General features: G+C 39.9%; 2 long non-coding RNA genes across 2 annotated transcripts in view; one reads left to right on the top strand and one right to left on the bottom strand.

Annotated features, from left to right (window-relative positions):
- LOC142070973 (uncharacterized) overlaps positions 1-17,373 on the top strand; it is a 164,698-nt gene that overhangs the window by 33,183 nt on the left and 114,142 nt on the right. The gene's annotated exons all lie outside the window — the stretch shown is intronic.
- Positions 11,577-17,373, bottom strand: part of LOC142070972 (uncharacterized) — a 248,680-nt gene continuing 242,883 nt past the window's right edge. The window contains exons 7-8 of the long non-coding RNA XR_012666921.1: positions 13,179-13,231; positions 11,577-12,874 (exon numbers count right to left, since the gene is read on the bottom strand). This is a non-coding gene — a long non-coding RNA (uncharacterized LOC142070972). The remainder of the gene's footprint in view (positions 12,875-13,178; positions 13,232-17,373) is intronic.

Raw genomic sequence — 17,373 nt, 5'->3', positions numbered from 1 at the left:
TGCCACTGACTCAGGCCAAAATTTTCAACATGGGTTTCTAGGGTCAGGTGCCTACACACACGTTTAGGCACCTAAATAAGTTACTGATTTTCCGAGGTGATTTAATAACTTCAGTGGGAATGGTGTGTGCTCAGAACCTACTTATTTAGGTGCCTTAATATGAATTTTGCTGCCTACTAAGCATAGAAGGAAAAGTTTTCGCAAAAGTCATCTTAGTGCGCCTACAACAGCTGGTGAATCGTGTCTACCCTGAATCACAGTGTGGATTCAGGGCGGGAAGATGAACTATAGACTGATTTTTCTCTGCGTCAATTCCAAGAAAAGTGCAGAGAGCAAAACTGACCATTGTACATTGCCTTTGTGGACCTAACCAAGCATTCGACATAATCAGCAGAGCAGATCTGTTTGCAATACTAGAAAAGATAGGCTGTCCACCAACCCTGTTAGGTTTTATATGTTCATTCCATAACAACATGAGAGCAACTGTCCAGTGTGATGGGTTCACTTCGGACAGCTTTGAGATGAAAAGGGGCGTGAAGCAAGGATGTGTTCTTGCCCCTACACTTCTTCTCAGTACTCTTGAACTGTGCATTTAAGGACATGTAAGTCCACACAAGATCAGATGGCAAACTCTTCAACCGTCACAACTTAAGTCAAAGACCACAGTCAAAAAGCTGCTAATCAGGGAACTTCTATTTACTGATGATGATGCCCTCATAGCCCACATTGAAGATCTATTGCAAGAACTCATGGTCTGCCTTTCAATTACCTATCAGGCATTTGCTCTCACCATCAGCAGCAAGAAAGCAGTTGTATTAGGACAGGGGGTTCCACAAGATCCTTCAATTACCTTAAATGCAAATGATCTAGAAGTAGTCTAACAGTTCAGCTATTTAGGTTCTACAGTGACCACCATCCTCTCACTGGATGAAGAACTAAATGTTCGCATTGGAAAAGCTGCCACCATCTTTAGCAGACTAACTAAAAGAGCATGGAACAACTCAAAGCTTACCATTAAGACCAAAATGCTAGTGTACCAAGCTTGCCTCCTCAGCATTCTCATGTATGGTGGAGAAACATGGACAACTTACGCTTCTCAGGAGAAAAGGTTGAACAGTTTCCACCTACATTGTTTATGCCGCATACTCAACACCAAATAGCAGGATAAAGTCACCAATGCAGAGGCTCTTCAAAGGGCAAATTTACCAAGTGTCACAGTCCTGCTTAAGCAAAGCCAACTGTGCTATCTGGGCCATCTGAGTAGGTTGGAAGACGGACACATACCCAAGGACATGCTATACAGGTAGCGATCAGAGGGAACAAGAACAATAGGATGTCCCAAGCTTTGCTATAAAGACACATGCAAGCGAGATATGAAGGAATTTGGAATTGGTCCTGACCAATGGGAAATCTTGGCAAGTGATCGTAACAAGTGGTGCCATCATCTCCATCAGGGTATCAAAGTGCATGACAGGAGCTGGCTCCTACAGCTTGAGGAGAAAAGAGCCTGGAGGAAGCAAGCAGCTCCCAATCAAGATACATACATTTGCAATAACTGCCAAAGATCATGCAAATCTTGGATTGGCCTATTCAGTCACATGAGACATTGCAAACCATTTACATCATAGGCTGCAATTTCCACTGTCTCTTGCAAACGAAAGGATGCCAACAAATGGTGCCTAGCCTTAGGCATTCAAGTTTGAAAGTGTAAACCTTAACTTTTCCTTGCCTTAGTTTCCCCTTCTGTTAAATGGAGACAATTGTATTTACCTCATGTGAATCTTCTTGAATGTTCATGAAATGTTTTGAGATCCTTGGATGGAAGGTACACAGTGTTATTAGGTTTTTATAATTTATTATTACAAGGGGGCAGCACATTTGGTTGTAAACTGAAAGATGGTTTTCTAAAGGAAGGGAAATGCATTAGTACGCTTTTAGCAAAAAATGTCCTCTTTGTATTTGCTTTCTCCACAAATTGCCTCCTGATTGAAAAGCAGAGAGTATCATCTCTCTAGACATCATTCTGCCAGCATTCACAGAAAAGCAAACGGATGCTGCTATGCTATTGAACTATTGTACTGTACTATTAGTACTGTACACAGGATTTTATAGCTCATAATGTTGGAGACTGCATTACATATAAGATGACCACCATGCATTATGCATCTATTTAATATAGAGAAACTATTTTTAACCTTGACAATTAGAGATGACATTATGGAAACTATGAGATAAAGATAAAACTATGTACTAATTACTCTGAATCTGTTCCTCATGGTAATATTTACAACTAATACTGCAAGAGTTGAAGAAAGAAATCCACGTAAAATTTAATAGTAGGAACTTCAAAGTCTAAGGCAGGAAGAAGACAGGATGTGGTTCTATTTCTTTTAAACTGTTTAAGTATTTTGGTCCAAAGGGTGATCAGAATGCTGAGGGGAATGATTTCCTGCACAAAACTTTTTTGATGGTTGGGCTAATAAAACTAAACTCCACAGAGTATCCAAGTTCAAATATTATTCCAAAATTGTTATACAAAAATGAGCTTTTCAGATGATTCTTTCTCGCACTAGAACTCACATTCAATGTAAATGCTAGGCATGTGAGACTTCTGATGCAAATTTAAAATGAGGGTTCACCAACCAGGGTCAAGTTTCCAAGAAGCCTGGAGAAACGTAAGGTTTTAGATGCTTAGATACCACGATACCATGGTGATAAGCATGCTATAACAACCATAGCTAGATAGATAGATAAAGTGACTTCGGAAGGTTTTGACCTCAAACCCACAAAGTTTGTTGATTTTGGCTGAGTTTTGCTTTGAGTTTGGGGTTTCATTTAAAGTTGAAACTCAAAGCAAAACTCAAGGGTCTTTCTTGGTGCTCTCTTGAGCCTGGGACAGCTGTGTTCCAGTCTGATCCCCTGTTAGAGCAGTCTGTAATCTTCTTTGAGTTAAGCCATCTGCCACAAGTCCGAAGGGTCTGCTAGAGGAACTGCAGAAGACCAGTGCACAGGGAAGATTCAGGCATGCCCCCCTACATCAGCTGAAGGAAGGCAAAGTGGCATAAGAACTACCAGCGGATCCCCCTACACTCGGGTGATAGTTCTGTGACTGGTTATGCTATCTTTAGGGCTGATTTGTGCCAGTGGCAGTCACAAGGCAGCCCAGACAAATGTGAGAATGGGGGCTAAGGAATGCAAGCCGCATGTACCACGACCAAAAGAAAAGTTCACACAAACCTCTGTAAACTAAAACTGCTGAGTTTTCCACAGCTCTGCTATAAAACCAGGTAATTCCTGTGTGGGAACAGACCCGCTAGCCAGTTTATGGGTATAAATGCCATAGAACACATGGATGATTTGCTCTGGGGAAAAAAAATAGTTGTTTGCATCTCAGATGAACAGAGCAACCTTAGGTCTACAAACCGGCCAGAAAATCAGCAAGCAAGACTGAATGATGATGAATGATTTACTATAAATGGGTCACAGTTTGTCATATTATTCATTGCGAGTCACTGCAATTTTAAATGGACTATATTTTACTTTGAAATCTTAAACAATAGACGATGTCAGGTTCAGTTATATATTCTCAGAATCAAAGAGTAAATGGCCTTTTATACCCACATACACACTATTTTGATATAAGCTGTAAAACATGCATGCATCATGAAATATGAAGGGAGCGGAAAAATAAATGTCACACCAAACTGTATTTTGCACTCATGCTGAAATTTCAGCGTTGTACAGAACACTTACAGTCAAACACATAAAGTTTTAAGGGTTAAGGCAGCCTGTTTGGCATCAGATATTTGTATAATAAGCTTTTACTGAAGTAATTAAAATTTGTTTATAATTAATACAGATGAATTGGTTTCTGCACAATAATAGTTAGGAGATTAACAAAGGCCACATTTTGGCAACCGGAGTACATTCTTTTCCAAGTGCTGTGGGACTTTATCCAATGAATGTCTGTCCGATCCGGCTGATTCTTCAGAGATGCCATATGGCACTGCTATGCATTACAATTTTTTTTCTAAAAGGCAGCCATATGACATAACTGATCTTCAAAACGTTGTCAGAAGGCATTACCTGGGTAGTCTGTGAGCTGCCTTCCAAAACCTTAGCAAGCTCAGGGACTATTAATTATGAGCAAAAGAAATGTGCACACACACACTGGAAACTTGGCATTCTTTCCTCTCTAGTCACAGCTGAGCATCTCTCAAACTGCTCAAGCTAGAAAAAGTGAAGAGGGCTTTCTTTCTTTTTTTTTTAAACTTAACACGTCGTCTTATAAAACATTAATGCAGCAATTTCTCAATCAAGTTATCTGAGAAGTGTCAGCACGTCTGACCCCTCAAGTGCCCATGAATATCTTATTTTACCAGCGCTTGTGTTCTTATACCAACTTAACTGCTTTCACTAGCACATTTTATTAAATCAATAAATTACAGCCTCTCATCCTCACATGTGATTTGAAATCAAAACCATTTCAGACGCTTTTGAAATCATCTACATTGTCATACCAGGCATAGAAGGAAAAGGGGATACAAGGTAACAGACACCGGATTAGTACTGTGAATAATCTTATGACAGCGATCTCGACATCTGGGTTTTTTCCGTGGCTCTATCACAAAGTGTATTGTGCTATCGTGGGCAGGCCATTCAACCCTACTGTGTTTCCCCATCAGTAAAATGGGTACAACAATACTTATTTCTCTCTTCAACAGCCCCTGAGCCCATTGCTCATCTCTCCAGCTTCCTGGCAGAGAGGTTCCATTGGAACCACTCTACTAGGGCTTTCCAAGCTGGCAGCTGCTCCTGGAACCTTAATCGGAGTTCTCAAGCTTAGAGGGCTCTGCTAAAATGTTAAAATGTGTTTAGGACTTGTCCAGATGGGGAGCTAATGCAGTCACTTTCCCCATTTAATTTTTAGCAGATTTCCCTTACCACCTTAACTGTAGCTGGATGCGTCAGGGTTAATGGGTTTCCACTGGGCTTTTCCTGTAGGGAGACAGAGCAACTCAGACATGGATGGAAATGGACACAAGCCACTCACTGCAGAGATGAACCCCAAACTATGCAAAGACACAAGCTATTTACACAGGGACCCCTGGAAAAGGGGGCATCCCTGGAAAAGCATGCAAAATCCTAGCTCCTCACAGAAGATGAGTTAGGACTGAAAAACAAGACAGTGTGTGTAGGGGGGTAATACTTCATATATTTCTGGGTATTCTTCAGTTTATATGCTGCATATATTGACAAGTTTCTTTGCAACACCCAGCAAAAAAACTGTCAATCCATTTGCTATCCGAAAAGATTGAGTACATCTCAAGGGGCCATATTCTTCAGTCGCAGGATACGCATAACTCCCATTGAAGTTAATGTGAGACTTGTATCCTGCAGCAGGAAATCTGGGCCCAATAGGTACATGCTCAATGCAAAACATACATTCAAACAGATTTATTGACTATAGGTACAATCTGCATGAGAGCAAATCTTTGGACAGAAGTCATAAGTGATCTTGGAAAAACACCTCCAGTCCAGAAGAGGGTATTTATTGAGGAAGGACATTTAAGCACATGCATAACTTTAAGTCCATGGGACTTAAAGACATGCGTAAACTTAAGCGCCTGCTTAAGTGTTTCCTTAAACCAGAGTCTAAATCTCTTTTTCTCTTTCAAATTTTAGTGGCTATTAAAGTGACAGCTCACATAGGAAGCCAGGCATGGGTCAGCTGGATACTGTGCAATCTTCTGCACACTGATTTGCAAGTTTACCTTAATCCTCTCGCCCTTAGCACACCTTCTTCTTCTATCTTGGTCCATTCTTCAGCCTGCCAAGTAACATAAATAATGAACTGAGTGAATCCTACTAACCGGGGAAGTCACTGTTGTGATATCAAGTTAGAATCCTTCTTTCCCCCTCATCCACCCACAACGACTATAATAGTGGGAAAAGAGATGCAGATAGAGCTTCTGAAGAAGAATCCTCATCCTAGGGGGGAAAAACCAATTTCAAATGAAAGATGAAAATGAGGCATCATATTCCTGAATGAGAATCATTGTGGAGACTTCCACATTTCAAGTGCTAGACCTCTTTGTAATGCTGGCAGCCCAGCTCAAGCCAAAGCCCCTAGGCCTCAACTGAGCACTGACAACTGCATAGCTGGAAACCAGTCCGGCTCACCAGTGTGTTAGCATTGTTAAAATAGGTATTATATTTATAAAAATGTGTTTAGTGTTTAGACTTCATGAAATGCTTGTAAGTTGCTGCATGCATTAATCTCACGTATACTATCTGTAGCCTATGCTATAAGGTAGTACTTACGTGTCTGCTCTGAAACTGCAAACCCCCACGGTCAGGAGAGAAGCATTAGCAGATGTGAAATACTAGTTTTCCACAAGAGATATCTCCTCTCCAACAAAAAAAGGCCCATAGAAACCAGACAAGCCATTATGGAACAGCAGAGACTTTGTTGATTGCTACACCCACACCCATGAAGAGAAGACATGCAGGTGGATTCGTCCTATCACTTTGGGGGAAGGGAATAAAAATCCTCGACAAGAAAAAATGGGTGTCTATGCTGCTTGGACTTTAAGAGGGCAATATATCTAAGCATAAGCAAGGGCTCCCCAGCTGCCCAGCTTGGTTTAGCCCTAGGGTATGTCTACACTACGAAATTAGGTTGAATTTATAGAAGTAGGTTTTTTAGAAATCGTTTTTATATATTCGAGTGTGTGTGTCCCCACAGAAAATGCTCTAAATATATTAAGTGCATTAACTCGGCGGAGGGCTTCCACAGTACCGAGGCAAGCGTCGACTTCCAGAGTGTTGCACTGTGGGTAGCTATCCCACAGTTCCCGCAGTCTCTGCTGCCCATTGGAATTCTGGGTTGAGATCCCAATGCCTGATGGGGCTAAAACATTGTCGCGGGTGGTTCTGGGTACATATCGTCAGGCCCCCGTTCCCTCCCTCCCTCCGTGAAAGCAGCAGCAGACAATTGTTTCGCGCCTTTTTTCTTGAGTTACCTGTGCATCTGAGTTGAGAGTGCTGTCCAGAGCGGTCACAATGGAGCACTCTGGGATAGCTCCCGGAGGCCAATACCGTCGAATTGTGTCCACAGTACCCCAGATTCGACCCGGCAAGGCCAATTTAAGCGCTAATCCACTTGTCAGGGGTGGAGTAAGGAAATCGATTTTAAGAGCCCTTTAAGTAAAAAAAAGGGCTTCATCATGTGGACGGGTGCAGGTTTACATCGATTTAACGCTGCTAAATGTGACCTAAAGTCCTAGTGTAGACCAGGGCCTAGAGAACATATAGAACTTGTATACCACAGCAGCCTCTGTCACCTTCTGAAACCTAAGACTGTGACTCATTTTTATGTGTATGTTTACCAGCTTTAACCTTGTAAATAACTCTTTTATTTCTTTATCTTAGTTAAATATTTAGTTAATTTATTATAGAATTGGCTATAAGCGCTGTCATTGGTGTAGGATCTGAGTTGCAATTCACCTAGGGTAAGTGACCAGCCTTTGGGATTGGAAGTAACGTGAATATTGTTGGGTTTTTTTGGTGTAACGAACCATCTATCACAAAGGCAAGCTTGCCTGGATGGCAAGCTAGACCAGAGTATCCATGGGAACTGTCTGTGACTCCATGTTAAGGCTATCCCTGAGGAGTTGGTAGTTGGTTAGTGAAATCTAAGTATAAAACTCACAACCAGTTTGGGGTTTGTGCCCTGCTTCTTCACAGTCTGCCCTGAGACTGGTACTCCTGAGCCACTCCAGACAGCCTGACACTCTTATCCCACCTTTCTTCAATCATAGGATATATCATGACCTATTACACAGGGACTTGTTATAACACAAAATAATTAACCCTAGTAGACTTTAACAGCTGCTTCCAAAGTGTTAACATTTTACCACAATAGCACATATTAAGGCAATTTTATACATGTGTTATTTTTAACATCTCTTTGGGATAAAAACATATTTAGAATATGTGCTGATGGAAAGTAGTTATTTGACATGTGCAAGACACACTCTCCAAAGCTGCAGAAGTTGTTAGATTCCATGATACGAAGAACAATTAGAATATGTAGGGACTAATCTTGTGTCAAACTGTATTCTTGAGTTGAGGCAACTTTTGAGTTATAGAAACTTTAGAAGTACCTTGAAATGATCAACATGTCCCCTCTTTTAGAACTGAACTAAGTTAAAAATGACCAAGCCATATGGTTATATTGTTTTAAACTTTCTAAAAATATAGATTTTGGTGCCAAATTTCATCCTGAATGAACTTTTATAGCCCATTGAAAAGAGGTTTTATAATGGAAATCTCTCCCCTAACTATAACAGTGTTACTGGGTGCCAACCTATAACAAAAGTCTATACTCTACCGTGATGTACTGAAAGCAATAAGAATATAATGCCATTATTTGAAGTGAGGTGAAATGAAATTAAATTCATCTACTTCAATAGAATAGTCTTATACATAAGAGATAATGTCAGTAGAATAGAATATTGTCACAGGAAAATGAACTGCTGCTGGTACATAAGTGCTGAGGCAAAACTGAGGTAGTTAAGGAAAATAAATTTTGAGGCTAGGCTGGTATTTATTTTTTAAAGCCGGAGACCCTGATCCTTTGACTATGTTCTGTTACAATGACTTCCTGTTATACCAGCTGATGGATGTAGATGTAATCATTTCAACTTGTAGTTGCGACTGTGTAGCGACACACTCTAAAGTTGCTGACCTCCTGCTTTCTGATTGTCTGTAAGAGCCTACGTATTGTATGTCTGTCAAATAACATTTGAGCCATAAAATCCAATTTCTTAAAAAGTCAGAGACTAAGTATATCAGGAGGGTGTATCCACGTTGCTCCCATTAGCACTAATGAGAGAGCCAGATGCTAAAACCCTTTACCAATATTTTCAAATAAAGTGCTCAGTTCTGCCTTCTGATATTCATGCAAAATGCAAAATTCAGTGGGATTTTGGGGTGCACAAGGGATGCCTTTTTGGTCCCAATTCTGCTATCAGATACAGCTGTGCAATTCCTACTGAGGACAGAGAGAAGTGCTGCAGAGCACTATGTGGAGAGGGGTCACAGATTTTCTATGCATGGTTACTTTGCACTTTCCCTTCTACTCCATCCTACACAATGGAAATGCCATAATTCTGCTGTGTTTTGGATCTTGCATATATCCTGAAAGAGCAGACAGAACTTTCACCCTTAGATTTGGATATCTTTAATGCACTATTTATAAAGCATCAAGTTCTTTCAAAATAATACGTTTTGTCATGATATTTTAAAAACACCTTGGTAGTATGTGATTAATTATATAGGGCTTCATTTCCCCTCTTACTCAAATAGTGCCTAGTACTGCTCTTTGCAAGTCATCCCACTTAAATTAATAGGAATAGTTGCTCAGTGAGCTACTACTCAACATGTGTAAGGATGGCACAATTAGACCCATAATGACTAGCTAATCAACAACCTGAGTGAAGTCAATTCGGTAGCATAGATTTAATAGATTTTAATCCCAGACAGGACCATCATGCTAATCTAGTCTGTTCTCTTGCATTACACAAGCCATAGAATTTCACACAGTGATTTCTACATCTAGTTCAACAACTTGTGGTTAACCCAGAGCATATTTTCTTTAGAAAGACACCAAGTTTTGATGTACTTGTATACAGACTACAGACTAATACGAATACAGACTAACACGGCTGTTCCTCTGAAACAAGTTTTGATGTAAAGACTTCATGTGATGGAGAATTACCATGTTCCTTTGTAATATCTTCCATTGGTTAATTACCATTTCTTAGAATTATCATGTGTAATACAAATTATATTACTAACTGCTAAAGACTTTTCCTTTCCTAACCCTGGCAATTATATTATATTTATATATATAAAAACTTTGAACATAGATATCAGGTTTTAAAGGAAATCTTCTTTATTATCCTGAGGTAATTAAGATATCACGATATAAAAATCATGTTTTCCTCTGTCACATGGCTTAAAGCTATGTTTATTCTTAGCTACCAATGATCAAGAGGCTTGGGTCTTGATCACTGCAATAATTTACAAAATTCTGCAAATACTGCTTGATATTGTGTGATTTTTCATGATTCCTGACATTGCTCACACACATGTCCTCTTCAGGTGGCACAAACAACAATAGAAATAATGCTGTTTGATGCAGCATTTATTCCTGAAGAATCCCTTCTAGCTTCTACTCAGCAGCTGTAGTGGGGCTCAGCCAAAGGCATCAAGGCTTCCTTCTGGATCTTTTTTGCCAAGGAGGAAGGGGCCAACAGTGAAGCATGTGTCTTTTGCTTCTGTAGATCTACAGGAGTCCCTTTCTTCTGGATTGCTGGTTTGGAAAGCTGTGCCCCTGTCTAATCTCCAAACCCCCTCAAGCTCCTCTCACTAGAGGGTTTCTTGAAAACGGAGCAAAGTGAATTGCCATTTTCTGCGCCTTCCCATGTACTCCACAGGAGCAGCCAATCTGGCTTTTATGGACAATTTTCTGCTAAGAGACTCTTACAGTTAAACATTAGCAGGGATACTAAAGCAATAGTCCTGATTCACCGGTCCTTTACATAAATGTAAACTGGGAATGATTCCATTGAACTCAGTTCAGTTACACTGGTGTAAAAGCAAGAGTGACTGAGAGGAGAATTTGGCCTATAATTTTAAAGTGGGAAACATTAATAATATTAAAATAATGTACAGTGAAGATGAGACTATAATATTTAGATTGCTTTGGCCTGGGCATCTCACCAAGAAGTCAGAGATACTAATAGTTCGTGATTCACTGGCAACATATGTGACAAAGGACCGCTGAGTGATGCCACTTGGGATAATAGTCCCTGACAAGTTCAGTCTCTGTGGGAAAATAAATCATTTCATGTCCTTGCCAGTCTGCACTAGTCAAGTGTGGCAACATTCCAGCCAAGCCCTCCAGGGCAATGGACATAAAGAGGCCTCTCACAGCAGTGATCTGAGAATAGGTGATATGGTACTGTTTGGTCCTGGATATGGGTACAAAATACATGGCAGATTTAACTAGGATTAAATCAAAGTTGTAAAGAATATTAAAGAGGTAGAATTTAATCAAAGCTACCAGGTTAGGTTGCATACAGCTCACTTAATCAGTGATGCAACGGTTGTTTCTGTGTCTTTCAAATGCACACAGAAAAGTGATAAAAGACAAAAACACCACATCACTGGTGGGCAAAGCCTTTCAACAAAATGGTATCCCCATATCTGACCTCTTCCTCGACCTCAAAGGAACCCTGCACAACAGTTTCAAAAGATGAGCCTGGGAGCATAAATTCTTAACTTTGTTAGACACTAAAAATCAGGGACTCGATACCCGATTTATGGTTCGTTACAACAATATATAACCCACTAGCCCCCTTTTGTCCAACCACTGCAGAGGTGTTGCCTACCCACTTCACTTTGAATTGTCTCTTACAACATGTTTCAGAGTAGCAGCCGTGTTAGTCTGTATCCGCAAAAAGAAAAGGAGGACTTGTGGCACCTTAGAGACTAACAAATTTATTTGAGCATAAGCTTTCGTGGGCTACAGCCCACTTCATCGGATGCATGCAGTGGAAAATACAGTGGGGAGATTTTATATATACAGAGAACATGAAACAATGGGTGTTACCATACACACTGTAAGGAGAGTGATCAGGTAAGGTGAGCTATTACCAGCAGGAGAGAAAAAAAACCTTTTGTAGTGATAATCAAGGTGGGTCATTTCCAGCAATTGACAAGAACCTGTGAGGAACAGTGAGGGGGGAGGGAGGGGAGGAAATAAACAAGGGGAAATAGTTTTACTTTGTGTAATGACCCATCCACTCCCAGTCTTTATTCAAGCCTAAGTTAATGGTGTCCAGTTTGCAAATTAATTCCAATTCAGCAGTCTCTCGTTGGAGCCTGTTTTTGAAGTTTTTTTGTTGAAGAATTGCCACTTTTAGGTCTGTAATCGAGTGACCAGGAGATTGAAGTGTTCTCCGACTGGTTTTTGAATGTTACAATTCTTGACGTCTGATTTGTGTCCATTTATTCTTTTACGTAGAGACTGTCCAGTTTAGCCAATGTACATGGCAGAGGGGCATTGCTGGCACATGATGGCATATATCACATTGGTAGATGTGTAGGTGAACGAGCCTCTGATAGTGTGGCTGATGTGATTAGGCCCTATGATGGTGTCCCCTGAATAGATATGTGGACACAGTTGGCAACAGGCTTTGTTGCAAGGATAGGTTCCTGGGTTAGTGGTTTTGTTGTGTGGTTGCTGGTGAGTATTTACTTCAGGTTGGGGGGCTGTCTGTAAGCAAGGACTGGCCTGTCTCCCAAGATCTTTGAGAGTAATGGGTCGTCCTTCACGGTCGGTTGTAGGTCCTTGATGATGCGTTGGAGAGGTTTTAGTTGGGGGCTGAAGGTGATGGCTAGTGGCATTCTGTTATTTTCTTTGTTGGGCCTGTCTTTATGCTAAAGAATCTTTTCCACCTTGTATTTAGCTGTAAAACTGAGTACCTTTCCCAGACCTGGAGAAGAGCTCTAGCTTGTCTCTTTCACCAACAGAAATTGGTCCAATAAATGATATTACCTCACCTACCTTGTCTCTGATAAATATTTTGATACATGTAAAACAATTGGCGATTAATCAGTTATCAAGGACTTTAAGCTATGTATAGATGGTATCTTCCTTTATCTAAGAAGCTACAGAGATATGTGAATCACAGACAGGCAATTGCTAGTCTACAGGACAAGAACAGTTACAAAGTTAATTACCTGTGATTATCTTACAAAGGGAGGTGATTATGTAGCTGAATGACAAAAGAAGAGTGTTCTGTGAAGACAAAAACACACAGTACTATAAACTGATAAAAACAGGGCCACCCATTGGTAAATTAGAAATAGCCCACTTTAGTTTATGTTTTTACAGTAACGTTACAACAATACGTTCCCTGCTCTCTTAATACTCTTAAGGAAATACTAACCTCATTAAACCACTACTATTCCCTCCCCCACAACCAAACAATCTCTTTTTCTCTGTTAATTTTTGTGGCTATTAAAGTGACAGCTCGCATAGTATGCAGTCAGGCATAGTGCAGTTAGATGCCAGTCTTCTTCACCCTGATATGCAAGTTTACCTTAATCCTCCTGACCTTAGTACACATTCTTATTCCATCTTCCGTTCTTCAGCCTACAAAAATAATGAATTAAGTGAAGCCTATAGACCAGAGAATTCATTGTTTCAGCATCAAGTTATTTCAGCATTGTTTCAGCATCCCTTCCTCTCCCCATTCCTGCCCACAAATGCTGGGAACAGGGGTGCAGGCAGAAGAATCCTTTTCCTGAAAAATACATTTTAAATGAAAGATTCATATTCAAGGCATCAGATTCCAGATTCCACATTTCAAATGCAAGAGCCCTCTCCCGCCCTTTTTCCAATCCTTATGGTCAACTATATAAGCCCTTACTCAGGCAAAAGTCCCATTGAAGTCACCAACATACTTTGACTTCAGTGGGAATGTTGCCCTAATTAAGAAGTTAGTATTCAATGTTTTGTAGATGGCAATTTAATTTGTTGGAGGCTAGGGCTGGGTGCATAGTGGGGGGAAAATGCTTCATGAACATGTTCATTCACCATGCTTGCACACCTTTTTTAATTGCTGTTTATAAACAATTCATTAATGAAGTTTGCTCATACAAACATTCATGGAAAATGAACTTCAGATCCATAGCATGATGATACCCTCTTTCCTCAAGATTTCTCAGAAACACACCCTACCTAGGACTAAGCACATATATCATGTGATAATCAGTAACTTTTAAGTTACTGATTATCACATGATATATGTGCTTAGTCCTAGGTAGGGTGTGTTTCTGAGAAATCTTGAGGAAAGAGGGTATCATCATGCTATGGATCTGAAGTTCATTTTCCATGAATGTTTGTATGAGCAAACTTCATTAATGAATTGTTTATAAACAGCAATTAAAAAAGGTGTGCAAGCATGGTGAATGAACATTTGCATTCTAATTCACCTAAATGTTCATGAAGCATTTTCCCCCCACTATGCACCCAGCCCTAGCCTCCAACAAATTAAATTGCCATCTACAAAACATTGAATACTAACTTCTTAATTAGGGCAACATTCCCACTGAAGTCAAAGTATGTTGGTGACTTCAATGGGACTTTTGCCTGAGTAAGGGCTTATGAAGTGAGCTGTAGCTCACGAAAGCTCATGCTCAAATAAATTGGTTAGTCTCTAAGGTGCCACAAGTACTCCTTTTCTTTTTGCGAATACAGACTAACACGGCTGTTCCTCTGAAACCTACTTAAAGAACAGCACAGCACTGTGCCATGGAAGCTGTATTTCCCAAGCCTCAGTTCAGAGCGCTGGCATTGAGAACATCAAGTGTATGTGACTACAACTTTTGCAGTTAAGACCACACAAAATCCCTAGCCAGAGCTCTAGCACACAGAAAGGGAAATAGACAGGCAAAATCTGGCCATATTCTTCATGATGGGACACATGTGTGGACACATGCCTAATGCAGTCACTTTGCGTGCATGTGATGAGAAAAGTAATTTTAAAACTGACACCAGCTATAACATAGCACTAAGTCACTGCTATAATCTTCTCTAGAAATGCAACCTCCGAGGGAAACCACCCAAGCAAGTAACTTATGCCAGCGTAGGAAATTAAAGAATCCTTCCCTCCTTCGAACAGATCACCCACACAGCTTTTCTGTAGGCATAGTACAGCTCAAGAGCAAAAACATCATCATTGCACCAGCCTGCTCACAACTTCCTTCTCTGCCAGGTTTGTGTGTCATGACCTACTTCATATCATTGGTCTGTGGCACAAAGGCATGCAGTCTCTCCACACTGCCTTTCTGTGGTCTTCAATGGGAAAAGAATTCATACATTCAAAGGCAGAAGTTTTCCCAGTGTTAACTAGAGTTGCCACAAGTACTCCTTTTCTTTTTAGAGTTACAGTCACATTCTAGTGGGGGAATAGGACTCTAAATTATAGATCATCGTTGACCCTCTTTTAGTTTAATTTAAAGAAGAAATACCCCAATCCAGGAAAGCATCTCTAAACAGAACAGCGTTTATGCACATGCTTAACTTTTAGCAAGTGCTTAAGTCCCATTGAAATTAATGGAGTATAAGCACTTGCTTACAGTTGTGTGCTTAAGTGCTATCCCAAAGAAGGATGGATTTAATCATATGCTTAAACACTTTCCTGAATTAGGACCTAAATTAATATTTTATTAAATAAAGTGGTAACCAGCACAGTTCTTGAAATCAAAAGCTCTCTAATTTTCTGTAAGAAATATTCACTGAATATAAGGGCAGATGTCAAATCTCACACACAGGGTATAGACATATTAAAAGAAAGTACTACTGAAACAATCAGTCTTTTGAAAGATTAAAGCTAGGAAGACTTCTAATGAAGAAAGATGGAATTTGATGCCAGTATGCCTTACAGGGGTCTATCCTGCAGCTCTTGTTTATCTGTATAGTGCCACTGATGGTCCCTTATAAGTGTACTAACAGAAAACTAAGGTTAACCTAAATCTTTTCATCAGTGGATTCTCTATGATTACTTTTTAAGTTCTCTTAATATAAAACAAATAATCTCAGGGCAAAGATCTGTTTGAAAAAGATATGATTGATGACCTATCATCCCTAATTCACTGTTTATACTCGTAGTGAGCCTGTTGGGAAAATACCTCATTCATCAGGGTATTAGTGAATTCAACCAACGTATGGCACCTTCATTTTAACAAACTAAAGGAGAAAAGCTAAATGGGGGGAAATTGACAACCATCTCTGATTCTATGATAATGCAATTAGGCTGCTCCTCTCCAGAGCTTTTGCTAATTCACAAAACAGCTTCAGTAGGCAGGTCATAAATATATGATCATTTTTCACACTTTGAAAAGTAATGATGCCTTGACATGAATCAATATATCTTGGTAAAATCATTTTACTTTTACATTATGCATGCGAGTCAGTTTTAAACCTAGTATATATTAAACCTGACTTTATCTGGTCTGTGCTTATATAAAGTACTTTTACGGAGGCTTCTGAGTTACCTGTGCACCCAAACCCTTATTAAAATAAGTGGAAATTTTGAGTGCTCCCAAGATGCTGCATCAGACACCTAGAGGTTATATTGTCTCCTTTGTACACTCTGTACATTCAAATCCCCTTCAGGAAGGAGATGGTTTAGGCCAGGCGGGGCTAATAGGATAATTGCAGTGTAGGTCCTGAGGAAGCTGTGACGCCTGGAGGGAGAAGAGGGATGGAGTCCCCAAGAAATAGTACAGAGGGTCTCCACCTCTATGTGAAGACTCTGGGGTCCTCAGGATTTTCCTAGAGATCTTGGGACATCCACATGTCAGGAGGGCCACTGCCTGTGTTTGTTCATCAGGTGTCCCCTCCTGACTGCACAGAGTAGCAGAAATTCTACAAACTCAAGATCTTTCTGTTGAACTTTGCTCCTCCTACAGGATTTTGGGATATGGGCATGATGTGTTTTTAATGTAAGAAATTAAAAAAACAATTCCTTTCATCTGAACACCACAATGACCAGATGCACAGATTTCATTTGTACGAGTTACTCCTCTTTAATTTATTGTGTCATATGTTACACACGTGAAATAACTAAGTAAAAGACATATCTATGCCCTATATCATATGCATGATAGATAGCAAATTTATCCGAGGGGGATATAGGCAAGGATAACCAATAAAAGTAAAAAGAAAAGGAGTATTTGTGCCACCTTAGAGACTAACCAATTTATTTGAGCATAAGCTTTTGTGAGCGTTTGTGCCTGACACAGTGTCTAGCCTTTTACTTTTATTGGTTTCAGAGTAACAGCCGTGTTAGTCTGTATTCACAAAAAGAAAAGGAGTACTTGTGGCACCTTAGAGACTAACCAATTTATTTGAGCATAAGCTTTCGTGAGCTATACTCTGAAACCAATAAAAGAAAAAGGCTAGACACTGTGTCAGGCACAAAAATATTTTGGACATCTTTATAAAACAGAAACACACATATTAGCACAACATTATGCTAATGATCATAGCATTATTCTACGGTAAACTTAAAGATGGACATGCTGATAAATAAAGTAGGTAGGTGTTGATGTTTGCTTAAGTTTGAATGATTAAAACATCTAAACATTGCCAATTTATAGAATTTATACTGTACGGTATATGGCATTTTATTTTTTATTGCTGAAATGCATGTCAATTTTGCAGCATGCAAAGTGAAATGACACTAAATCACAAGCGTGCCTGCTATGCTGTCATTCTCATTAGACGAT

The sequence above is a fragment of the Caretta caretta genome, chromosome 2 (assembly GCF_965140235.1).
Source record: "Caretta caretta isolate rCarCar2 chromosome 2, rCarCar1.hap1, whole genome shotgun sequence".
NCBI classification, from domain to species: domain Eukaryota; kingdom Metazoa; phylum Chordata; order Testudines; family Cheloniidae; genus Caretta; species Caretta caretta.
The sequence above is the reverse complement of the archived record's forward strand: the minus strand, read 5'-3'. Positions and strand labels throughout refer to the sequence as shown.